This window comes from Myxocyprinus asiaticus, chromosome 13 (assembly GCF_019703515.2).
Source record: "Myxocyprinus asiaticus isolate MX2 ecotype Aquarium Trade chromosome 13, UBuf_Myxa_2, whole genome shotgun sequence".
NCBI lineage: Eukaryota > Metazoa > Chordata > Actinopteri > Cypriniformes > Catostomidae > Myxocyprinus > Myxocyprinus asiaticus.
This window is the reverse complement of record NC_059356.1, coordinates 26851622-26878610: the sequence shown is the minus strand read 5'-3', so window position 1 is coordinate 26878610 and position 26989 is coordinate 26851622. Positions and strand designations below refer to the sequence as shown.

General features: G+C 43.1%; 1 pseudogene; it reads right to left on the bottom strand.

Annotated features, from left to right (window-relative positions):
• Positions 1-610: 610 nt before the first annotated feature.
• Positions 611-26769, bottom strand: LOC127450952 (Ig heavy chain V region 3-6-like; annotated as a pseudogene).
• Between the last annotated feature and the right edge of the window lie 220 nt (positions 26770-26989).

Here is a 26989-nt window from a genome sequence, read left to right as displayed (position 1 = left end):
TTCTTCTATGTCCTTGGAAAATGTACAAACATAGGAGACTAAATGACAGAATGAGAGTGTGTTTTACATTCAGTGTTGATGGCATGCAGGCCTATATATTTGTATCATTTTAAAAGATGCATTGAGATATTGTCGTTAATTCAAAACATAAATAGAAATACAATGTTAAAACTTAATAGTAAGGTAATTTTTGTACAATAAAAGCTGCAGGTTAATGCCATTTTTAAAGACTTACACAGTAATATACAGCTTTATCTATAGTCACAAAAAAATCTTTACATGTTACTAAATAAAACAAACTTGTGCCAAAGGGAGATGCAATGTGACACATTCAGGTCAGAGCAGCACAAATCATTACACTACGACATATGACAACCTTCCTTTGCAGGCTTCTGTTGCAATGGACCTTGTAAATATTGCACACACACACACACACACACACACACACACACACACACACACACACACACACACACACAAAAATAAAAAATAAAAATATATATATATTTTTTTTTTAAATTTTTCAAATGTTATTTATTTATTTATTTATTGCAGAGTCTCTCAGAATATTTTTGTTCAGGCCTCTTGTTGATTTGTATCAATGAGGCTGTCATGCACAGTAATACACAGCTGTGTCTTCAGTCTGCATGTTCTGTCCTGTTATTGACACAGTGCTGTGGACGTGTCCCTAGAGATACTGAACTTGTTTTTTTTGTTTTTGTTTTTTTTTGTTTTTGCCTTTCACTATAGTATGTGTCTCCACTACATCATACTCTTCCAATCAATAGTGTAGTCTAGGGCATCTGCAGGTATCTTCCTTATGCCCACCTAATTTTCTTAGGATTTTGCGTATGCCCACCTAAAATAAGTGATGATATTTATGGCTGCCAGAACAACGAGTATGCTTTTGATTTGGAACTTTTAATCTACTAACGTGATGCCGCTGCACCATTGAGTGAAGCGTGAAATGGGGGGGGGTGTACTTGCTTGTTTTGTCTCCTCCTCTGGAGTCAGCAGCGGCTCAAGTCGTTGCGAGCCACTCACATCCCGGGCGACCTCAACAGCATGGCGGATGCACTGTCATGGCAGGTCATGCTCAGGGGAGAGTGGAGACTCCACCCCCAGGTGGTCCAGCTGATTTGGAGTCGATTCAGTCAAGCGCAGGTAGACCTGTTCGCTTGCCGGGAATCCTCCCACTGCCCGCTCTGGTATGCCCTGACCAAGGCACCCCTCGGCACAGATGCGCTGGCATCTTGAAGGTGTATGTGGCCGCTATAGCGGTGCACCATGATGCAGTTGACGGTAAGTATTTAGGGAAGCACGACCTGGTCATCAGGTTCCTTAGAGGCGCGAGGAGGCTGAATCCACCCAGACCGCATCTCGTCCCCTCGTGGGACCTCTCCGTGGTCCTTTGAGACCTACGGGGAGCTCCATTTGAGCCCCTGGAGTCAGTTGAGCTAAAGGCACTTTCTTGAAGACTGCCCTCCTGACTGCGCTCACTTCCATCAAGAGGGTAGGGGACTTGCAGGTGTTCTCTGTCAACACATGCCTGGAGTTCGGTCCGGGATACTCTCATGTGGTACTGAGACCCCGACCGGGCTATGTGCCCAAGGTTCCCACGACCCTGTTTCGGGATCAGGTGGTGAACCTGCAAGCGCTGCCCCAGGAGGAGGCAGACCCAGCCTTGTCGTTGCGGTGTCCGCGTTTTGCGCATCTATTTGGATCGCACACTGAGCTTTAGACACTCTGAACAGCTCTTTGTCTGCTTTGGAGGACAGCGGAAAGGGAGCGCTGTCTCCAAACAGAGGATCACCCACTGGGTCATTGATGCCATCGCTTTGGCATATCACGCTCAGGACGTGCCGAACCCCTTGGAGTTATGAGCACACTCTACTGGGAGTGTGGGGCCTCCTGGGCTCTGATCAATGGCGCCTCTTTAGCAGACATCTGCAGAGAAGGGGGCTGGGCAACACCCAATACCTTTGCGAGGTTCTATAATCTCTGGGTTGAGCCGGTCTCGTCCCGTGCAGGTAAGTTGCGGGACAGCTGGCCGGGTGTGCCACTTGCGTATAGCGCCTTTCCCCTCCTGGAGGCGAAGACGTGCGCTTTTTACCCCCAGTCCTGTTCACGAAGTTGTGGAACCTGGATGTCCTTCCTCCTTAGCCCTGTGGCAGGCGAGTTTGCAGAGAAACTCATTGCTGGCCCAGTACGTGTGCTAACTTGGCCCTGTACTGGGGTAGGTGCTCCACATGCACTGGTTGCCATATGTAACCCCACGTGATGTATCTTCCGTGAGACGGTTCCCCCATTGGTGAACCCACGTCTTCCTTGGGCAGAGGCCCTCTGCCCTCGGTCACCGTGTTTGTAGAGCTCCTCCCCCTCTGGGTAGGACCTACCATGGGGACTTCTCCACATGAGACATTGCCGACAAGACTCGGTAAGACCATGTGACATATTTCCACACAAATTCCTCCCAGTCGGACAGGGTGTGATCTCTGCGGTGTCTTCCCTTGGGAGTGACACCCCCCCGACGCGGACACTTATGGCCCCCAGTCGATAAACGATTTCCACTCTTTTTGGGGAGAAAGAATAGGAGAAGAGGCCACGGCTGGGCTAGCCTGTCCCCATTTTTTGGGCAGTCGACTTGTCCCTGAGGTGCAGGGGACCGTATGACGCTCGTATGAGCGTTGGGGGAGGTTACGTGACGGCCAGGTGCACTGACTACAAGGCACACAGTGGTCTGCCCGTCTCACACTACATCGACACAACATTGAGTGAGTGACAGATAGGGAACGTCTTGGGAACGAGACGTTGTGTCCCTCCTGCCACAACACTGAACTACCTGCTGAAATGGCCGGGACCTTGTCTCGGCTCCTCAGCACAAAACCTGAATGAGTGGTTGCGAGCCAGCTCCTTTTATACACGTATCTCCGGGGGAATGGCATTCAAAATTCCACTCGCCAATTCCCATTGACCTTTTCTCAAAGATCAGAGGTGTTTGGGGCAACCCCTAGTGTCACTACATTGACACAACATCTCATTCCCTCCATCAGGGAACGGAGGTTATGAAAGTAACAAAGACGGTAGCATTACAAGCTTTTTCGTTCATATATTTATTGCACTGGGCTGGCTGAACTATGTGTATGTATAGTGGCTGTGGTTGCTGCTGTATTTGCCCTGGATTGCACTAGATTTTCACCCCCCTAGAGAGCAATAAATAATGTGTATATACCTTATTAGTTTTAATAACACTATAGCATAAAATATAAAAACTTGGATATACATCTGAAACACAGATGTATGACAATAAATTGTCATTTTTTTTCACTTAGGAATGTCTAAATACAATAATAACTGACATGCATTATTGTATTGTGATAGGTATTGATGTTCCAGTAGGGGTTTGTATAAAGGAATGTTTGTGGTTTGCAGCTCATGACTCTAATGCACAGTAATGCAACGCTACGTCTACGTCAGCAGATATATAGTGATTTGAAGAACACACAAAAAAAGCTTAGTATTGGAAAACACTGAAATGGAATGCTTTTTTATATATATTTATCATTCATAAAAAGTTAGAATGTCCTTTGGCTATTTGTATGCCATACAATGCTGTTCATAAACCACATTGCACTTAATATGTGAATGAGGAAGTGGTTTTTGTATGACTATGACACATTAACATTCACTGTGACTCTCCAACACAATAATACACAGATGTGTCTTCAGTCTTTTGGCTGTTCATCTGAAGGTAGAGCTGACTTCTGGAGTCATCTCTGGACACTGTTAACCTTCTCTGAACCAACTTGGAGTAGTGTATTTCAGAACTGTATACATGGATGAACGCAATCCATTCAAGCCCATGTCCAGACATACACTATATTGCCAAAAGTATTCGCTCACCCATCCAAATAATTGAATTCAGGTGTTCCAGTCACTTCCATGGCCACAGGTGTATAAAATGAAGCACCTAGGCATGCAGACTGCTTCTACAAACATTTGTGAAAGAATGGGCCGCTCTCAGGAGCTCAGTGAATTCCAGCGTGGTACTGTGATAGGATGCCACCTGAGCAACAAGTCCAGTCATGAAATTTCCTCGCTACTAAATATTCCACAGTCAACTGTCAGTGGTATTATAACAAAGTGGAAACGATTGGGAATGACAGCAACTCAGCCACAAAGTGGTAGGCCACATAAAATGACAGAGCGGGGTCAGCGGATGCTGAGGCGCATAGTGCGCAGAGGTCGCCAACTTTCTTCAGAGTCAATCACTACAGACCTCCAAAGTTCAGATTAGCTCAAGAACAGTGCGTAGAGAGCTTCATGGAATGGGTTTCCATGGCCAAGCAGTTGCATCCAAGCCATACATCACCAAGTGCAATGCAAAGCGTCGGATGCAGTGGTGTAAAGCATGCCGCCACTGGACTCTAGAGCAGTGGAGACGCGTTCTCTGGAGTGACGAATCACGCTTCTCCATCTGGCAATCTGAGTCTGGGTTTGGCGGTTGCCAGGAGAACGGTATTTGTCTGACTGCATTGTGCCAACTGTGAAGTTTGGTGGAGGGGGATTATGGTGTGGGGTTGTTTTTCAGGAGCTGGGCTTGGCCCCTTAGTTCCAGTGAAAGGAACTCTGAATGCTTCAGCATACCAAGAGATTTTGGACAATTCCATGCTCCCAACTTTGTGGGAACAGTTTGGGGATGGCCCCTTCCTGTTCCAACATGACTGCGTACCAGTGCACAAAGCAAGGTCCATAAAGACATGGATGAGCGAGTTTGGTGTGGAAGAACTTGACTGGCCTGCACAGAGTCCTGACCTCAACCCGACAGAGCACCTTTGGGATGAATTAGGGCGAAGACTGCGAGCCAGGCCTTCTCGTCCAACATCAGTGTCTGACCTCACAAATGCACTTCTGGAAGAATGGTCAAAAATTCCCATAAACACACTCCTAAACCTTGTGGAAAGACTTCCCAGAAGAGTTGAAGCTGTTATAGCTGCAGAGGGTGGGCCGATGTCATATTAAACCCTATGGATTAAGAATGGGATGTCACTTAAGTTCATATGCGTCTAAAGGCAGATGAGTGAATACTTTTGGCAATATAGTGTATGTCTGACCCAGCTCAATGCAAGACTGCTGAATGTAAATCCAGTCATTGTACATGTAAGTTTGTGAGATTCTCCAGGTTACTTAACCACTGCTTCAGACTAAGTAAATGTCTGACACTGAATACCTGTGGAAAAAATGAATCACATTTCATGTGACATATGACATCATAACAGTAATTAATTCAGTTTTGCACTCTGTAGTTTAAACTGCATGAACATTTAAAAATGTACACGGTAAAACTGCTAGAACTAGCAATTTAAGAAACTTTGGTAACATGTTTAAGTTTAGACCAATAAGGTTGTCTTTGTTCCCCCCTGAGTTCAGATGGCTTATAACACAGATGCAAAGATACAACACTTTTTTAAAGAAGTAAGGTGATTTTCATATGGGTCACTGACAAATAAGGATGTGCAAGATGATAAAAAGAAGAAATCTTTTTAAACATCATGTTAAAATTGTTTTATCTTTGTATTCATGTTGATTTCATACATTTAAAAAATAACATTTATACCCATGTTGATTTCATTCATTTAAAAAATAACAATTATACCATTTTCAACATAAAAATGATTTAATAGCTAATGAATAAAAATATAAAGTTGTGCAACCATCAAGTTGTGGCCAGTGGGTTGGAAATAATCACCACAGGACACAAAACTATTTTTGAGGGGTTTAATATATCGGCTGTTAAGCAGTGTAGCAAATTTGGTTGTGTAAATGTACACGGGATGGGTTAAAGTGCCCGCGTACCTCCACCATTATATGTAGGGAAACAGTATGTGTGAGCTAGGAATTAAATTAAACTGCCCTTATTCTACATTATTATGTAAGGAAATTTATAATGGAATTAGTCGCATTCGACAACCATTATAAATTAGATAAATGACAAATAACTAGATTATTTGTCTAAATAAAATTCTCCACCATTAACATCGTAATACAACGTCTCTTTGTATCCGCTCACAATTTCTATTGTAAGGAATTAGCTTTAATAAGGGAATTATGATTAATTCTCTTATTGTAGTAATATTATTCTCATGGCTTATTGAAAATAATATTACACATATTTAGGTACAGCTTTGAAGCAAAATCTTTTAAAAACATGGATGAGATTATTTATCAAAATATACCACCGTCAAATTATCTTTAAAAGGGAAATATGAATAATGAATCATAACTCGTTATAATTAATTATAAATATTTGGATCAGTTAATAGAATTAACTTGATGTAGCTGAATTAATATTACAATCAATCTGCTCGTCCAGCGAACACTCAGTATTGATCGTCTATCTATTCTCAGAAAGGATATTTTTCACGGCCACAGAAAAATAACTCTTTCTTAGCATGTAGCTGTGATCAAATCGTTAAATTGTCGTTGATTTACAAGCAGACCAGAATCAGCTCACAAGAATGTACACAAAAGCTTTATTTAACTAAATCATGAACACATATCTAATCTAAACAAACACAAACACACAAATCACGCATACATGGGAAATGGAAAAGTGAAAGTGAATGAAACCGGAACAGAACAGGGGAATGAAGCTATGAAAGAGTCATTTAACCATCTGAAAGAACCATCAGTTTCTTACTTCAAAGCACCTTTGTTAACAAAGGGGATCACAGCTTATACTAAACCTCTGTTTAGTTAGTTAATGGTACGATACTTGCAATGCGTTGGCTTTTGAGAGAGAGCCCAGATGCAGTCTCAGGAGAAAGTGTTGATGGTTCCTTGAGTCGATGGTGTTGAAGTTGCAATCAATTTCTTCTGACTTGAATGAAGATATGATGAACTTGCGGTGTTAGTTTGACTCCGTTATGGTCGAGGAAGTTACACATGGCTTGATGTGTTTGAGGCCTGCCAGCCCGCGACCTCGCGGTTGGACCGGTTGTTTCCGGTCCCACACGAGCAATAACCATGAGCAGAAGGGAGAAAGAGAAGCGGGAAGAGAGAAGAGAGTGGGAGGTCACTCCGACAGTGCCCTTTAACTCCTGAGGGAGGTCACTCCTCTCGAGTTTGGCTTGACCAATGAGAAAGGTGCAATTTTCCAGTGGGAAAAGTTCCTTTGTTTGGAAGCTGACTCATCTGCATGATTGGAGTAAGCTGGCAGTTTGTGCCCCTTTATGCTCTGATTAATATAACAAACATACAATGCATGCTATAAGGGGGTGCTATACTCAAATGTTTAGGGCATCACACAAGGATTAATTTGACAGGAAGCGTGATACCAATAATTTTACATTATCTAGTGGTTCTGTCATAAAGCATGCACAAAACGGTATACAGTAAAAAGACACTATACGAGACAATAATAATCATACACACAATGTCCTGAGGATATGCATGTTCATTTATAGAACAGTTTGTCTATAAATTAATGAAGAAAAGTCTGTTTTATGGGCTTTATGTGTCTTTCCTATGGGGGAATGGAGTGAGTTTCTTCTCAGCCACATTCCTTTGCTTTTGCATGTGGCTACCTTTCCCCACCTGGAATGTCTCTGAGGTCCACTAGTTGCTGGAGTAAAAACTGATAATGATTAGTGGGAGAGCAGACATCTCAGAGTCTGCTTGGGCCTACTTGGACCTTTGCTTGTTACGGTCTTGAGACGTCTGTTGGATTATTCATTAAATAATGAATAATTGTGTGTCTGATTTGTCCAGTTGCTGCAAAAAATAAATAAATAAAAACATGATTAGTCCCGGATCAACCAATCACAATGAAAACATGACCCCTAACTTAATCTGAGAGAACATCAGGCATCACATTAGACAGGCATGGCTCACCGACTAGACAGGAGGAGGAGTGAGCACCATTTTTACCTTTTACAAACTAATTTATGTTCATGGTAGCCCCATCAACTTGCACCTGTTATAATCTTAATATATCAAGTGATACTATTCAAAGTTAATTTGAAGATCTTTCAGAGTTGTAGAACAGGATTTTTGTAAAGTTTCATGTCCATCCCAATGGACATCAAGTCTTGAAAGATATCAGCCGGAACCTCATGACTTAGTATCAGTGTGCCAGGTGGTGAAATTTGTGCAAGCATTTCAGAGCTAAAAATGTACTACAATCTGACAAATAATTGTTTTTATAATGTCTAAAAATACACTATATTGCCAAAAGTATTCGCTCATCTGCCTTTAGACACATATGAAGTTAAGTGACATCCCATTCTTAATCCATAGGGTTTAATATGTCGTCGGCCCACCCTTTGCAGCTATAACAGCTTCAACTTTTATGGGAAGGCTTTCCACAAGGTTTAGGAGTGTGTTTATGGGAATTTTTGACCATTCTTCCAGAAGTGCATTTGTGAGGTCAGACACTGATGTTGGACGAGAAGGCCTGGCTCACAGTCTTCGCTCTAATTCATCCCAAAGGTGCTCTATCGGGTTGAGGTCAGGACTCTGTGCAGGCCAGTCAAGTTCTTCCACACCAAACTCGCTCATCCATGTCTTTATGGACCTTGCTTTGTGCACTGGTGCGCAGTCATATTGGAACAGGAAGGGGCCATCCCCAAACTGTTCCCACAAAGTTGGGAGCATGGAATTGTCCAAAATCTCTTGGTATGCTGAAGCATTCAGAGTTCCTTTCACTGGAACTAAGGGGCCAAGCCCAGCTCCTGAAAAACAACCCCACACCATATTCCCCCCTCCACCAAACTTCACAGTTGGCACAATGCAGTCAGACAAGTACCGTTCTCCTGGCAACCGCCAAACCCAGACTTGTCCATCAGATTGCCAGATGGAGAAGCTTGATTCGTCACTCCAGAGAATGCGTCTCCACTGCTCTAGAGTCCAGTGGCGGCGTGCTTTACACCACTGCATCCGACGCTTTGCATTGCACTTGGTGATGTATGGCTTGGATGCAGCTGCTCGGCCATGGAAACCCATTCCATGAAGCTCTCTACGCACTGTTCTTGAGCTAATCTGAAGGCCACATGAACTTTGGAGGTCTGTAGCGATTGACTCTGCAGAAAGTTGGTGACCTCTGCGCACTATGCGCCTCAGCATCCGCTGACCCCGCTCTGTCATTTTACGTGGCCTACCACTTCGTGGCTGAGTTGCTGTCATTCCCAATCGCTTCCACTTTGTTATAATACCACTGACAGTTGACTGTGGAATATTTAGTAACGAGGAAATTTCACGACTGGACTTGTTGCACAGGTGGCATCCTATCACAGTACCACGCTGGAATTCACTGAGCTCCTGAGAGCAGCCCATTCTTTCACAAATGTTTGTAGAGGCAGTCTGCATGCTTAGGTGCTTCATTTTATACACCTGTGGCCATGGAAGTGATTGGAACACCTGAATTCAATTATTTGGATGGGTGAGCGAATACTTTTGGCAATATAGTGTATATCCAACTTGATAATATCTAGAAATTAAGTTTGTTACAACAATGGCTTAAAGAGATCAGCCAGAACTGAAGCATCTATTGAACATAGCTGTCATTTCATGTTATTGTTATTTTTATTCCAGCAGATTTTACCAGAGACCCCCAATGCATGAAATATTTTGGTGTTTTGACACTTTTTCAAATGACTGAAATAATGGTGTAATTTAGTAATTTAGAGCCTAATAAGAGAATAAGATCTAAAAACCATACAATTCTCCCAAATCCCTCCCAAAAATGCACAACTTTATTTTATTTTTTTGTTTTTTTATTTCTTTTTTTAGTTTTTTTTTTACTTTACTGAAGTTAGTGTTATTACATTTTTTTCTAAAAAATAAAAAATAAATATTTGGTTATTGTTTTCGGGTCAAATTTGACCGAAGAGTACAAGTGTGATTCTAAAACGAAGAGTGCAGTGTGCAAAGTGTTACACTACAGCTAGTACAGGAGAAATCAGAACCCAAGTCTCCACCTGGCTATGGGAGCGATTCAATTGCCAAGAGTGTCCATGCACTGGGAAGCTGGAATGGTGTGGCAGCGGGGGCATGGTCGAGTGTCCGTCGGGAGAGAGAGAGCGGTAAGGGTGCATACACCTGAGCCAAATTATGACTAATACCTGTCTCTAATTTTAGTGAGATTGGAGAGAGTGGCATAAAAGGACCATACCAGCGCCAGATCGAGAGAGAGAGACTGGGTCGAGAGCCTTACTGTGAAGCTGTTGTGTTATTGTGAAGCTGATGTGTTAGTGTAAAGCTGATGAGTTAGTATGAAGCTGATGTGTTATTGTGAAGCTGTAAACCAGAGAAGTGATCAATTAAAAGTTCCCTACCTGTGTTTGAAGAATCCAGTTCCTGGTGTTCTTCCTTGTTACACTGGTGCCAAAACCCAGGATCTGATTGGGGTGGGGCTGGCTGCATGCTCAGTGGGTGGCCCGGCTCATCCCTCTGCTGTCCGGGGAAGCCCAGCTTGCAGCACAACAACTGCCAGAGGCTAATCTCCTGGTCTACGGCGACCTGAAGAAGACCATCCTGCAGCGGGTCAGCCGGAGCCCAGAGCAATACCATCAACTGTTCCGCTCGATGGAGATGGCAGGGGCCGGTCATCCGTTTGCCTTTTCTCAGCGGCTCCGTGATGCCTGCCAGAAATGGCTGTGGGCGGGGAAATGGCTGCGGGCGGGGGATCGCAACATCGAGGGAGCGGTCGACCAAGTGGTGCTGGAGCAGCTGATCTGCCGGCTTCCAGAAGGGACAGCAGAGTGGGTCCAGTGCCATCACCCGGCATCACTGGAAGAAGCAGTCCAGCTGGCGGAGGACCATATGGCGGTGTGCCCAAGCGTGGATGAGCGCTCTCTCTCTCTCCCCTCCCCCTGTGTTTTCTTCCATCTCTTTCCACTCCCCTCTCCCCTCTCACTCTGTCCTCTCTCCAGGCCCTGTTCCTGCACCCCGGAACCATGGAAACCCACCGCCAAAGCCGGCTCCTCGCTTGTGCTGGTTTATACCTTTCCCGGCGGCTTCAGGGTCTACCCGCTCTCCCCCTCAGGTGGATGTATCCGCTCCCACAAGTGCAGCGCCTGGGCCAGCCTGCTGGCTTTGTGGGGATCCGGAACAATTCCGGGATCAGTGTCCTGTGATGGAGCTGGGAACTGTAGTCCGGATCCCCGAAGCACCACAGGCTGCCCCCGATCAGGATGGAGGGTACAGGATACTGGTAAGAATCAAGGGGAGTACACACCAAGCCTTGGTGGACACAGGTTGTAACCAGACCACTATCCACCAATGCTTGGTTCAACACGAGGCTTTGGGCACAACTAAAAGTGTGAGAGTGAAATGTGTTCATGGGGATATTAACAACTACCCTGTGGTGACCCTTGTTATTAAATTTAGGGGAACAAAGCATAGAGCCGTGGTTAGTTCCCGCCTCACTCATCCACTGATTTGGGGACTAATTGGCCTGAATTCAGAAATGTATTAAAGGGAATATGCGAGGATGGGTCCTGCACAAAAGCGACGAGATGTGAAATGTGTGACACTCTGGTAGGGGAGGCAGAGCCAAGTCCATCAGGATGACGTGAGGGGGGAGAGGCTGCAGCCCCTCCCATCATCAGGGGATTTCCCGAAGGGGATTTCCCTTTGGAGCAGTCGCGAGACGAAACCCTCAAGCACGCCTTTGACCAAGTGAGAGTGATTGATGGACAACAACTCCGGCCAAATGTCACACATTCATATCCTTATTTCGTAATTATAAAAGAGCGGTTGTATAGAGTGACGCAGGATGCTCAAACAAAGGAATATACAACCCAGCTCTTAATACCACAGAGCTGTCAGGAAATGGTGTTCCAGGCGGCTCATTATAATCCCAAACTGAAACAGGAAAACACTGAACTGCCTAATAGCCCGTTTTTATTGGCCGGGCATTGGCGGCGATGTCCGCAGGTGGTGTGCGGCATGCCACGAATGCCAGCTGGTGAATCCACCGGCCACCCCAAAAGCACCATTGCACCCTCTTCCGCTGATCGAGGTCCCCTTCGAGAGAATTCGAATGGACCTCGTCAGGCCATTAGAGCGGTCAGCATGCGGACATCGCTTTGTATTGGTCCTAGTGGACTATGCAATGCGATATCCGGAAGCAGTGCCTCTGCGCAACATCTCAGCACGCAGTGTTGCAGAGGCACTCTTCAAAATAATCTCCCGGGTGGGAATTCCGAAAGAAATCCTCACCGATCAGGGCACAACCTTTATGTCACAAACACTACGCAAGCTTTATGAATTATTGGGCATTAAATCAATCCGCACCAGTGTTTACCATCCACAACATATGGCCTGGTGGAACGATTTAATAAAATCCTTAAAAACATGATTCGTAAGTTCGTATATGAGGATGCTAGAAATTGGGACAAATGGCTCGATCCCCTGTTATTTGCAGTACGAGAGGCCCCGCAAGCCTCCACGGGGTTTTCCCCATTCGTGTTGCTGTATGGGCGGCGCCTGCGTGGTGTGCTTGATGTTATACGCGAAGCTTGGGAGGAGGGACCTTCAACCAGTAAAAACTAAATTCAATACGTTCTTGATCTTAAAGCAAAACTCCACACTTTGGGGTAAAACAAGAGAATTTGCTCCAAGCTCAAGAACGACAGAGCCGACTGAATGACAGGGGAACTCAGCTAAGGGAATTTGCACCAGGAGATAAGGTACTTGTATTACTCCCTACATCGAGCTCCAAATTACTCGCCAAGTGGCAAGGACGCTTTGAGGTCACACGACGAGTGGGGGATCTCGATTATGAGGTTAAGCGAACCGATAGAGGGGGCACACGTCAAATTTAACACCTCAACCTCCTGAAATTGTGGAGGGAGGCGGCCCCGGTGTCGTTGGCTGTGGTAGTTCCGAAGAGGGCGGAGCTCGGGCCGGAGGTAAACACAAAAGACAATCACGTCACCCAGGTCACTTGCGGAGACCACCTCTCACCGTGCCAACTCACAGAGGTTGCCAAACTACAACAAGAATTCGCAGATGTGTTTTCCCCTCTACCGGGTCGCACAAACCTCATCCAACACCACATCGAGACCGATCCAAGGGTGGTGGTACGTAGCTGTCCCTACCGATTGCCCGAACATAAAAAAAAAATAGTTCAGGAAAAATTGGATGCAATGCTCGATATGGGAGTAATAGAGGAATCCCACAGCGACTGGTCCAGCCCAGTTGTTCTGGTGCCTAAGAGCAACAGGTCTGTACGGTTCTGTGTGGATTATAGAAAAGTCAACGCGGTGTCTAAATTTGATGCCTACCCAATGCCTCGTACTGATGAGTTGCTCGATTTGTTGGGCACTGCTCATTTTCACTCGACACTGGATTTGAAAAAGGGTTATTGGCAGATCCCCTTGACACCAATTTCCCATGAAAAAACGGCTTTCTCCACACCGTTCGGATTACACCAATTTGTGAAACTTCCGTTCGGTTTGTTTGGGGCTCCGGCCACGTTTCAGTGCCTCATGGACCGAATCCTCAGACTGCATTCGGCTTACACCGCTGCCTATTTGGATGACATCATCATTTATAGCAATGATTGGCAGTGGCATATGCAGCATCTGAGGGCAGTTCTGAGGTCGCTGCAACCTGCGGGGCTCACAGCAAACCATAAGAAGTGCGCAATTGGGCAGGTGGAGGTACGGTATCTGGGGTTCCACTTGAGCCACGGGCAGGTGCGTCCCCAAATTGACAAGACGGCGGCGATTGTGACCTGCCCGAGACCCAAGACCAAAAAGGGGGTGAGACAATTCCTGGGGCTGGCTGGCTATTATAGGAGATTTGTGCTATTCGGACGTCACCAGAACGCTGACTGATCTCACTAAAAAGGGAGCTCCAGACCCGATCCCACAGAAGGACAAGACAATTTTGCACAATTGAGGATGGTCTGGGTACAATAATAGTGTGAATTTGCATTAGCTTTGGTACGGTTTCACAGCATGCACAAATTACAAAGTTCAGGCATGAAACTCTGAATGGAGCAAGTTGATAGGTTCTTTGAACTTGTTATCTGTTAGCCAATAAGCTTACTAATATGATATGTGATCGGTCCATTGACGTAATCGGGTAGCCAATCAACCTGCATCCTCTCTCTTTGCCTAACATTTAAATTTTCTCAGTTTTCAAGGAAGCCGGTTTCACTGCAGCACGCTGCGAATGTTTACTCTGAAACCCTCCACATCCCCAGCTTTACTTGTTAAGATTTGCTTCTTGGGTACTATGTACTATGTTAAACATGCTTGATGCAGCATGTCTTGTTTTTTTAATTGTGCAGTAGAAGCAGCATGTCCACATGCTTTACTCATTATGTCTGTCACTGTGTATGTTCTAGCAGTAGAAGGTCACACTACTTGTTCTGCAGCAGCAGCAACAGCAGCAGCATAGATATGAATATGTCATACCCACATTAACATGCTAAATCTAAATCGAGAGTTGTCATGACTGAACAGAGAAAATTCCAGGGTGAATTAAACTTGAAGTGCAGAATTATTGCAACACTAGTGTCACCAAATAGAGTTGCAAAAATGATGAGTGTTTTAAACAGATTCCAGAAACCTCCCATATCTTCCATTGGCTGTATAAACAGATAGTTCCGCCACAAACTCACGCCATTTGTTAAGCCAGTGTTGCTGTGTTGGGCTGGATGGGCCGCTCAAAAAAACAGAGGAGCATTTTGATAGTGTAATAGAGCTACAGTGTAACACTGTAAGGTGATTTCAGCTGACAAATGCCTTACTTACAGTTGACTCTGTGTATTAAGCTTCTATTCAAAATTTTAACTATGAAAGAATAACAAACCATAGCTTTACAGGGGGCTGGCTTTAGTGATTTGTGGGTCCTAGGCAAAGTAAAAGAATGGGGCCCTTTTCATGGTTATTATTTTTTTTAATTATTATTACTATTTTATTATTTACTGTGGTATGCTATAAAAAAGTTGTAGCTCATTCAAATAATCACTTAATCACACAAGTTGCTTCAACGGCAATCTTTAATTTCTTTCAATGCCATACACTTTGCAACCTTTGGCAAATCTAATAAAAAGGATTTAGACTAGTTCTTTCTCAGAGGTGCTCATTGTAGCAGCCTGGTAAATTGTAAACAAAACTTTGTTACCAGCTGAACCGAACTACCAGATTAGTCTGTTTCTGTCTCACAAGAGTTGCCTATAGCAGCCAGCCAATTAGAATGGATTTTCTGCCAACTTTTACGGGAGACCATAATAAATAATCACATTTTAATTAAACCCATATCCATAACAAATTTTGAAATAATTACATATTTTATAACTATTAATATTCATGTTAAGATAAATGATTGCAATTTCTAAAACTCCAAAACACCACAGAATATGTAGGCCTAGTTTCTTATTCCTGGTTTGTAATAAAAAACAAAAAACAAAAACATGAATACTTTGATTTTAAATAAATGTTTTTATTAACATATTCATTGTGGTGCTTTATAAATAGACCACTAATCTGATTGGGGTATTAGAGGAACTCATCCCACTTTGGTGTTTCTCTTAATCTCAGAAACATGCTGAATCCAGTGTTTCCCAGTCACAAGCTCAGCACTACTAAAACTCATCCTCTAGAAGTAAAGCATCTAGACATTCACAGACTTTCAAGGCAAAAATAATAACACCTCACATTTTAAGTGATCACCTCTCAGTTTCTGCTGCTCTTTTTTTATGTGTGTGGCAGCGGGGGCGTGGTCAAGCATCTCTCCGGAGAGAGAGAAAGCGGTAAGGGTGCTTACACCTGAGCTAAATTATGTCTAACACCTGTCTCTAATTTCAGTGAGCACGGGGAGAGCGGCATAAATAGAGCCAGACCGCAAGTAGATGGGAGAGAGAGCCTGGGCACCAGAGACCCTATTGTGAAGTCAGGAATTTATTATTGCGTAGCTGAGAGTTTATTTTTGTAAAGTAGTTTGTTTACCTTGAGAGTGAATTAATGAACATTGGGAAAGCCCTGAAAGAGTGTATTTGCTGCAGTAAGGAGAATAAACACTTACCTGAACCAGGAAAGCTGCTTCTCGCCCCCTCCTTACACTGGTGCAAAAACCCGGGAACTGAAGTTTGGTTAAAGATACATGGAAGTCGCCCCGTAGAGTCCTCCCAGTTGGCGGAGATCCTCCAGGCCCTCGCTGGCCTACATCGGAGCCACCAGCAATCCCTGCTTGAGCTTCAGCAAGATCAAGACCGCCGGTTTGTGGAGCTCATGCGCACTCAAGCAGAGGACCGACAGGCGATCCGGAGCCTTCTCAGCCAGGAGGCATCCCCAGCCGCGACCCCGGACACCCACACGCCGTTACCCCCGCCTGCGTTACAAAAGACGGGGCGGCGGACGAACCAGAGGCGTTCCTGGATCTCTTTGAATGCACCGCTGAGATCTGGGGCTGGCCGCTCGACCAGTGGGCGGCCTGACTCATTCTGCTACTGTCCGGGGAAGTCCAGCTTGCGGCTCAATAACTACCAGCGATGAGCCTCCTGGCCTACGGAGACTTAAAAAAAAGCCATCCTGCAACGGGTTGGTCAGAGTCCGGAAGAAAGTCATCAGCTCTTCCGGAGCCTGAAGTTGGAGAACTCCGACCGCTCGTTTACCTTTGCCCAACGGCTCCGCGACGCCTGCCGAAGATGACTGCTAGCGGGGGACCGCAGCGTCGACGCGATCATCGACCAGGTGGTACTGGAGCAATTAACACATCAACTGCCAAAAGGGATGGTGGAGTGGGTCCAGTGCCACCGCCCGGCGTCGCTGGAGGAAGCTATCCGGCTTGCGGAGGACCACATGGCGGCGATCCCGAGGGCGGAAGAGCCCTCCCTCTCTCTCTCTCTCTTCCCCCTGTCTCATTCCCCTCCCCTATCTCCTCTCGTTCTGCTCTCTCTCCAGGTCGCGTTCCTGCCCCACGCGGACGAGGAGGACTTCAGCCACGGAGACCAGTTCCCCGGGTGTGGGAGGTGACACCTTCCTCTATTCCAATGCCCCGCCGCTCTCCCCCTCAGGGGGGGCGCCCGCCGACGCAAGTGCGGGCGTAGCGCCTGGGCCGGCCTGCCGGAGGTGCGGAGACCCGGGCCACTTCCGAGATCAGTGCCCTCTGATGGAGCTGGGGACGGTGATGCGGGTCTCTGACCTCCCACAGGCTGCCCCCGACCGGGCCGGAGCGTACCGGATACTGGTAAGTGTCAAGGGGGTACTCACCAAGCGTTGGTGGACACCGGGTGTAATCAAACCACTATCCACCAACGCTTAGTTCAACCCGAGGCATTGGTCACAACTAAAACGGTGAAGGTGAAATGTGTACATGGGGATATTCACAAGTATCCAGTGGTGACCCTGACGATTAAATTCCGGGGGAAAAAGCATAGAGTGGAGGCCGCGGTTAGTTCCCGCCTCACCCATCCGCTGATTTGGGGACTGATTGGCCTGACTTTAGAGCTTTATTAAAGGGAATTTGCGCGGATGGGTCCTGTATAAAGTTAGGGAGATGTGCAATGTGCGATGCTCTGGCAGGGGAGGCGGAGCCGGGGCCGTCCTCGACAGCTCCATGTCATAATGACGAGAGAGGGGGAGAGGCTGCAGCCCCTCCCCTTCTCAGGGAATTCCCTAAGGGGGATTTCCCTTTGGAGCCGTCGCTAGACGAAACCCTCAAACACGCCTTTGACCAAGTGAGAGTTATCGATGGTCAACGACTCCAGCCTGACATCGCCCTTTCATACCCCTATTTTGCAATTATAAATGAGCGGTTGTATAGAGTGACACAGGACACTTGGACCAAAGAGGATACAACCCAACTTTTGATTCCAAGGAGCCGTCGGGAAATGGTATTCCAGGCGGCTCATTATAATCCCATGGCGGGTCACCTAGGAGAAAGGAAAACACTGAACCGTCTAATAGCCCGTTTCTATTGGCCGGGCATTGGCGGCGATATCCGTAGGTGGTGTGCGGCTTGCCGCGAATGCCAACTGGTTAACCCACCAGCCACCCCAAAAGCGCCATTGCGCCCTCTCCCTTTGATCGAGGTCCCCTTTGAGAGAATTGGAATGGACCTCGTCGGGCCATTAGAACGGTCAACACGCGGACATCGCTTTGTATTGGTCCTAGTGGACTATGCAATGCGATATCCGGAAGCCGTGCACTCTTCAAAATAATCTCCCGGGTGGGGATTCCGAAAGAAATCCTCACCGATCAGGGCACAACATTTATGTCACGGACACTACGCGAACTGTACGAGTTGTTAAATATTAAATCGATTCGCACCAGTGTATACCATCCTCAAACGGATGGCCTGGTGTAACGATTTAATAAAACCCTCAAAAACATGATTCGTAAGTTCGTGCATGATGATTCTAGAAACTGGGATAAATAGCTCGACCCCCTGTTATTTGTAGTACGAGAGGTCCCGCAAGCCTCCACTGGCTTCTCCCCATTCGAGCTGCTGTATGGGCGACGCCCACGCGGCGTGCTTGATGTATTGCGAGAGGCCTGGGAGGAAGGACCTTCAAACAGTAAAAATGAAATTCAGTGCGTTCTTGATCTTAGAGCAAAACTCCACACTTTGGGGCAACTAACACAGGAGAATTTGCTCCAAGCTCAAGAACAATAGCGCCGACTGTATGACAGGGGAACTCAGCTAAGGGAATTTGCACCGGGAGATAAAGTGCTTGTATTGCTTCCCACATCGAGCTCTAAATTACTCGCCAAGTGGCAAGGACCCTTTGAGGTCACACGACAAGTGGGAGATAGAACCGATAGAGGGGACGCTCGTCAAATATACCACCTCAATCTCCTGAAATTGTGGAGGGAGGCAGTTCCCGTGATGTTGGCTACGGTAGTTCCCGAGAAGGCGGAGCTCGGACCGGAGGTGAGTTCAAAACATAAACAGTTCACCCCAGTCATTTGCGGAGACCACCTCTCACCGAGCCAACTCGCGGAGGTTGCTAGGTTGCAACAGCAGATGTGTTCTCCCCTCTACTGGGACGTACAAACCTCATCCATCACCACATCGAGACCGAGCCGGGGGTGGTGGTACGTAGCCGCTCCTCCTTACAATGTGCAATACATAAAATTGTGGTTTGCAGATCTAGAGCGCAGCAGTGTGCCCAGTGCGCAACGCAGTAGTAACATTACCTCAACCCTGAAAGTGCGTCCATATCCATGCGCTAAAGTTGGAGCACTCAAGATTTCCCTGCCTGTTACCTTCACAAACTTGTGTAGTTATGTAAAACCTTGGAATATTCCATTAAGGTCTGATCTGAGCGGGATGCTTGCATTGACGGTGCTGAAAGGAACAGCAGTACTAATCATATCAGTGTTATAACAGCAATATTTCAAGTTTCAGCATATGTTATTTTGCATTAATAATAATAAAAAATATAATTTGTATTTTTAGGGGGCCCTCAGCTTTTAGGGGCCCAAGGCGGTTGCCCACCTTTGCCTGGTGCTAAGTCCGCCCCTGGTGGTAAACAAAAATACTGTGAAATTTGATAAATGTATAATCAAAATCAAATCACTTTTATTGTCACACAACCATATACACAAGTGCAATAGTGTGTGAAATTCTTGTGTGCAGTTCCGAGCAACATAGCAGTCGTGAGAGTGATGAGACATATACCAATCTACAATAAACATAACATTTACACAACACAATTTAAAATCTAATTTACACATAATTACACACAACACAATATACAAATAATAACATACAATGTACATTATACAATACACACAATATAGAATACACATTATACAATATTTTTTTTTATATATAGTATATATAAAATGTACAGTAGGTTGTATTGTACTGTATTGACATTCAGGCTGTCGGTTGATAGTCAGTTGTCAGTGTGTTTTTAAGAGAATATAATTTATGACAGTCCAGTGTGAGATAATAAGATTAATAAAGTGCAGTGCTGATGTATATTGATCATGAGAGATCAAGAGTTCAAAAGTCTGATTGCTTGGGCGAAGAAGCTGTCATGAAGTCGGCTGGTGCAGATCCTGATGCTGCGATACCGCCTGTTTGATGGTAGCAGTGAGAGCAGCCCATGGCTCGGGTGGATGGAGTCTCTGATGATCCTCCGAGCTTTTTTCACACACCGCCTGGTGTATATGTCCTGGAGGGAGGGAAGCTCACCTCCGATGATGTGTCTGGCAGTTCGCACCCCTCTTTGCAGGGCTTTGCGGTTGTGAGCGGTGCTATTGCCATACCAGGCGGAGATGCAGCCAGTCAGGATGCTCTCTACAGTGCTGGTGTAGAACCGTGTGAGGATGTGGTGGTTCATTCCAAACTTCCTCAGCCGTCTCAGGAAGAAGAGGCGCTGATGAGCCTTCTTCACAATGGCTTCAGTGTGGACGGACCATGTGAGTTCCTCAGTGATGTGGACACCCAGGAACTTGAAGCTGCTGACTCTCTCCACTGGTGCTCCATTGATGGTGATGGGGCTGTGTTCTCTTTCTCTTCTCCTGAAGTCCACCATAAGCTCCTTTGTCTTACTGACGTTGAGGGAGAGGTTGTGCTCCTGACACCAGCGTGTCAGAGTATGCACCTCCTCTCTGTAGGCTATTTCATCATTGTCAGTGATCAGACCTACCACCGTCGTATCATCAGCAAACTTAATGATGGCACTGGAGCTATGTGTTGCCACACAGTCATGTGTGTACAGGGAATACAGGAGTGGGCTAAGAACACATCCCTGCGGGGCTCCAGTGTTGAGGGTCAGTGATGAGGAGATGTTACTGCCCATTCTAACCACCTGGCATCTGCTTGACAGGAAGTCCAGGATCCAGCTGCACAGCGAGCTGTTTAAACCAAGAGCCTGGATTTTCTCATCAAGCTTGGAGGGCACTATGGTGTTGAATGCTGAGCTGTAGTTTACAAAGAGTATTCTTACATAAGTGTTCCTTTTTTCCAGGTGGGAGAGAGCAGTGTGTATTGTAGATGCAATGACATCATCAGTGGAGCGGTTGTTGCGGTAAGCAAAATGCAACGGGTCCAGGGATGGAGGCAGCACAGAGCAGATGTAATGCACAGAGCAGATGTAATTTCTGATTAGTCTCTCAAAGCATTTGCTGATGATGGGGATCAGATCAACAGGATGCCAGTCATTTAAGCAAGTGATTTTGGATTGCTTTGGTACAGGCACAATGGTGGACATTTTAAAGCATGTGGGGACTACAGACAAAGAGAGAGAAAGGTTGAAAATGTCCGTAAAAACACCAGCCAGTTAGTATTAAAGTAATTATATTAAATTGTTGTCCTGTATTACAGAGGGTAATACTTCTTTAGCCACATATACTGTATACAGTATACCTTCATGGAGCACTTGGACAAGAAGAAAACAATTTTTTGCTTGTGTTCTCTAAATTAAAAATAGTCAGTAAATTTACGATATAGGCAGCATACACAACATAGCCTACGCATGTCATGTTATTATTATTCTTAATTATATCTCTGTTATTTGTTCAAAAATGTGTTTAAGTTCCAAAAATTTCAGATAAAGTACCCCTTTGAAATAAAATAAAAAACTTTTCAAAACACTGTTAGCTTCCTTTTATTCATAAGTTGAATTGTACCACCATGTGAACCATCACAGACTTCAGAGATTTTATTCTGCAAACAAATGGGCTCCTCTAGACGCAGTGGCTGCTTCACATAAAGTTTTCTTTGGAGACATTTGATTATTCAACTCTCAGTTTTTACAAATCAAATGTGAAAAGACTTTAGAGTCATCTACTTTTTCTACTTTAGAGACCTATTTTAGTCTATTTGTTAAAGATGTTGCAAATCTGTTATTGTACTTATCTTGCTGATGTCAGTTTTACACACCAGCTTATTAAAGACATGCATGTATCAAATACAGAGCCATGATGAGTAATAAAATACATGTTAACAGAAACATACCAGAGAAAATCAATGAACAATGTTTTAAAACAGTTTAATAACATTTTGCTTTGAAGTAAAAAAAGAGGGGAAAAAGACATTAAAAACTCTTCTAAACACTTTTCTCTTTTTTTTTCACACGTTTGGTTGTCACAATGTTTTTTCAGTGAAAGGAAATCACAAAAGGCCAGGAAACTCATCGCACCATCTTGTTTTCCTGAACAGGATCACACAAGACACCGTCTGGTCTGATCAAGGTGTGAACAGGGGGTATGTGCCTAACTTGAAACCCCTCCCACCCCAGACCTGTGAGTGCCCGTAAGAACTCATTATGGCTTGGAAGCCCTTGTGAAAGGACTTTGATCAGAAAAATGTAAGATTCTTTGTGCTAAAGATACATTTTAAATTTAATGCATGATATTTTATTTAAAATAGTGTTTGTTGAAATAAAAATGTTAAACACATTTAATGTTAAAGCTTTTTGTTTCTCATCTTTAAAGTGACTTTGTTAGTGATGTGCTTGACAACTTAATGCATTTTGTTTAAAAAATAAAATTTTCTCCTCTGTTAAAAGTAAAATGCAAGACAGTTTGTGTTAAAGCTACATCTAAAATTAACCAAGATGCTTTATTGTTTTTAAATGACATTATGAAACACAAAACTTTTTTTTGTTAAACTGTTCATATTTAAAGCAGATGTGAGTTTTGCTGCATAACAGTAGTCTTTTAGAAACACATTTTATCTCACTGTTAAAAGTAAAAAAAATAACAAGCTTTTGTTTTAAAGATACTGCTAGAAATATATAAAATTGAATATTGTGTTGCAGTAACACAAACCAGTTTGGTAAAACACTGGAATGCTAAACATCTTTAAAAGTGACAATGTTAGAGATGTGCTTCACAATCTAATCCCTATTGTTTAAAAAACACATTTTCTTCTCTTTTGTTAAAAATAAAAATGTAAGACTGTGTTAAAGCTACATCTACAATGACATGAAATGCATCACTGCATTATAGTAACATAACTCTGTTTGATTACATAACGCCGTTATGTATGTTAGACTTTATTTTTGTTAAACCATTTGTTCGTTATCTTTAAAAGAGTTTGTTGCACAATGTTCACCTTTTTGTTTTGGAAACACATTTTCTCCTCTTTGTTTAAAGTAAAAAATTAACAAACTGAAAGATAATTAAGTGTTAAAGATACATCTAGAATGATATAAAATCGTTGTTGATGTAACACAAACCTGTTTGCTAAAATACTGTAATGCTAAGTGAATGTGGATTAGTTTAACACACCCTTTACTTATCATTTTAGAAAGATACTTTCTTATCTTTAATAAATGTAAAAATGTAAGACATTTTTTGTTAGAGCTCTAGCTAAAATGAAATGAAATAAATTATTGTGTTTTAGTAAAATAAACCTGTTTGTTAAACTAATGCCAAACATTATCTTTGTTAAACCATTTATTCATCATATTAAAGTGAATATGTAAGCTGCTTTGTGGCACATCTTGTATGTATTGTTTTCGAAAGACAACACTTTGTTAAAAGTAAAAAATTGAAGATACGTTTGTGTTAAAGCTACAGCTAAAATTAAATGAAATGCAATGTTGCGTTATAGTAACATAACCCTGTTTGTTAAACTAATGTTAAACTTTGTGTTTCTTAACCCATTTGTTCATCTTCTGTACAGTGACTATGAAAGTACATTTTGTTGCACATCATCACATTTTGTTTTAGCAACATTGTTACATTGTGTGCTCGGGAGAGCGACAGCAAATAATGTATGCCTACCTTGCAGAACACCTCTGTTGACAGCGCTGCTCTGATCCGTATATGTCTATTATTATAAATTAACGGACCAGACACTAAAATTAAAATAAAAGTCACATAACATCTACACACTTCTAATAACAAATATATATAAATACAAGAAAATGATCTTTCTGTAAACTTACACAGTTGATCAATGCAGACCAAGTTTTCGCGGTCATCGACATGTCCTGAATTGCATACACACAAGATTTTTTTCAAATATTTTATAAATAAATCAATCGTACAAACAACACATACTTTTGAAAATAAATGCCATTTTCAAAGAGTAATATTACGCGTTAAACAACCCGTAGAGGTGTTGTGCACAAACCTCAACGCGAATGCCGCTACAGTGATTATAGAAAACAAAATACAAGCCACAATCTATTTTAAATGGGGTGGAGATGCGTGCCCAAATTATCTGCATGAAAAACACATGTACACCAAATGGTAATTAGTTTTTTACTACGGCTTAAATAAACTCTTTTTAGATTGACTACTGATTAATACACATGTATAAACATCGTAAAAACCTTTTAGTAGGAAATAGCTATTACCAAATACCAAATAAATGTTTAACCACTTACAGAAGTAAAGAACATATGGTGAGACGTGATCTGTTCAGCTTGCTTTTTACAATGAAAAGAAGAAGAAGAAATAGTTACATCAGTTGTAGCTGTTTTTTATTTTATTTAGACTATTATTGATTGTTTTAGTTTATTTTAGGTGATTGTGTGTGAAGAAACACAGACATGAAATTTACAATATTAACCCCGATATACAGTACAAAAGATTCACTGAGTAAACTCATTCTTGGATGTATATTTTGTTAAAAACTCTTTTAGAACTGAAAATGATCTTGGTAGATTTGATAGTATAACTTATGTTTAAATAATTTAAAAGGACTGTCAACCATACCATGCTGTTTGTTTTTGTTTTTTGTTGTTCAAGTATCCAGGATATCACTTCAGAGAGGATCAGATCAAAGATTTTAAAATACAAAATTCCATGGGGAGATGCAGCCAGTCAGGATGCTCTCTACAGTGCTGGTGTAGAACCGTGTGAGGATGTGGTGGTTCATTCCAAACTTCCTCAGCCGTCTGAGGAAGAAGAGGCGCTGATGAGCCTTCGAAACATTTTCCCATGGGAATGCAGACACATCACTTTGTTCAAACGATTACCAGACAATGAGAAATCATGTTTCACAAAATCCACATCTTCATGAAGAAACTTTGTCAAGCTAACATTTAGTTTTTTCCTTGTCGCAAAAGTCAGTTCCTCTCTCATTTCAACAGGTCCTCTTGTTGGTGAAATACACATCACTCTTCTAGGGGTTTTAGGAGTTCTCGGAGCAGCCATTGTAACAGAAAGTTGCAGAGTGTCTTCTGTGTTTTAACTACGACAACTTAAACCATTATTTAAACAACAAATTCAGGATGTAGGTAGTGATGTGGGGTGTGAAAAGCATACCAGGAAGGAACAATGGTGAGAGGTAAGACATCATTAACATAAACACACTATAAACAACCATTGACATCCGACGACTGGCCAATACATCCCAGGAAGAACATGTCCAAACATGTTCTTTAACATGTCCAGACTATCTTTGACCTGTCAATCACGGGTGATGGGGGGTCATAAATCACATGTCATAAATCAATCAATTTGACATTTTGACACATAGTATAGCTTATAACTACTGAGAGCATTTGAGTTTTGCATTAATGATGTATTTGCTCATACATGTAAAATACAGAGAGTGGGTGTGTTCAAACAAAAGTGGTTCACCTCAGCAATTCATATAATGAAAAAGAATTAATAAGAATTATTGTTAAAATGGACTAGTTGACTTACGTTCACACCAGGTTATTAGTTACATGTTATGTAAATGATCGTCATATAAAAAAATTACAGTTAATTGATTTACAAAGTTAAGTGCCTCTATATCTCTCCAGGTTACCCTCACCTGCAACAGGATCAAACCTGTGACATTTGCATCATTTGCTCAGATGCAACTTAATGATTCAGGTTTGCTATGTAAATGTGTGGTGTGGTGTGTTTATAGAATGCTCTGTTTGGTTTAATTTTGTTTAACTACAGATGAACATCAGCCACTTTCTGTTCAGATCAATGTTGCAAAATGGAGAGAGAAAGAAGTAGCCTTGATTGTCTGATGGTACAGTCATTAAGACGAGATGCTATGAAAAGTAATGAAGTCTGTATGATCTCTGAGACTTTTAAATTACAAATACATTCATGGCTTTCTCTCATTGACACTTTAAACACAACTGAGTGCTGAAATCATGTACACTGTGAACCAGTGTGACAGAAGCCTGCAAAATCACAGTATGAAAAAAATTTAACTTCTAATTTGTTGTTCCAACATTTATTGGTTTTTGAACAATTGTATTGATTCTGTAAACATTTGTAGTTGTGTTTTGTGTCATAAGATATTATATAAAACGAAACTCTGGCTTTCATTGTCAACAAATAAACTACCTGTTTATGGAAATATTGTTTATGGTGTGATTAATGGAGAGATTCTTGTACAGGTTCTCTGATGGTTTGTCACACAGTGTATCACAAGCACAGTAATACACAGCTGTGTCCTCAGTGTTAAAGTCTTTTCCTGTTAAAAAAATCTGTGTTGCTGGAGGATTCAGCAGAGAAACTGATCTTATTTTTCAGTGAATCTATGACACCATTGCTACTGGAACTATAGAACCATCCAATCCATTTCAGTGCTTTTCCACTTGAATGTCGTATCCAGTTTGTGTAGCCACCATCTGAGGCTGAATATCCAGTAATCTTACAGGCAATGGAAAACGATTCCCCAGGTTTTACTACCATGACTGCAGGTTGATCCAGCTCAATACAATCAAGACCTCTGAACAACCGTTCAATATTAGACTATTTACACACTGATGATCTAAATGTATGTGTTATGCTGAAGGCTAATACTCACAGGGTGCAGCTACCAGAATCAGCAATAATGACAGACAATACATGTTTGTGGCTGTATTGTCTCTCTGCTGGAGCTCTGTAAAACACAAAAAGCCTTTAATTGTGTCTATATGTTCCTATTTACATAAGAAAAGGGCGGAGATTTGTGCTGATGTAAAAATGTATCATTTTTTTCATTGATGTTAAAAAAGTTGCATAAATATGGCATTTGTTAAACAGATGCATATATAAATTTAAAAGAGAACTCATTTAGACTTTTGCAGTCCAACTCTTGTTGTGGGACTCATAAACAATAATGC